The sequence below is a fragment of the Chaetura pelagica genome, unplaced genomic scaffold (assembly GCF_000747805.2).
Source record: "Chaetura pelagica isolate M959 unplaced genomic scaffold, ChaPel_1.0 scaffold531, whole genome shotgun sequence".
Taxonomy (NCBI): Eukaryota; Metazoa; Chordata; class Aves; order Apodiformes; family Apodidae; genus Chaetura; species Chaetura pelagica.
In genome coordinates, this window is record NW_009952362.1 from 2,270,812 (window position 1) to 2,271,256 (window position 445).

The window sequence follows — 445 nt, forward strand, 5'->3', positions numbered from 1 at the left end:
TGGCGCGCCGTGGTCCACGCACCCCCCCCCACCCACACACGCACCCCCCCCATCTATCCATCCCCTGGCGCTCTGCGCTTGTTTTCCTCAGGTTTCCCTGTTAACTCTTTCTTTTCCGTCTCTATTTTGATTGATTTTCTATTTATTTTGTTAATTCCGTTTTGTGTTTTTTTTTTCTTTTATGTTTCCTTCCCCCGTTTTCATTTTCCCCTTCCTTCCTTCTTCCTTCCTCTTCGTCGTGGAGCGCGCCCTGCGTTCTCTCTTCCTTTGTTACTCGACCAGGGGCTCCCGGGGTCCCTCCCGGGGTCCCTCCCGGGGCAGCCCCCCAAGTCCCCTGCAGGTGCCGGGTGCCCGGGCGCTGCGGGATCCCCTGCACGCAGCCTTCCCTGGGCAAGGGGTCCCGCTGCGGAGAAGCTGCTCCGCTGCTGGAGCCCGGGGGGGGACG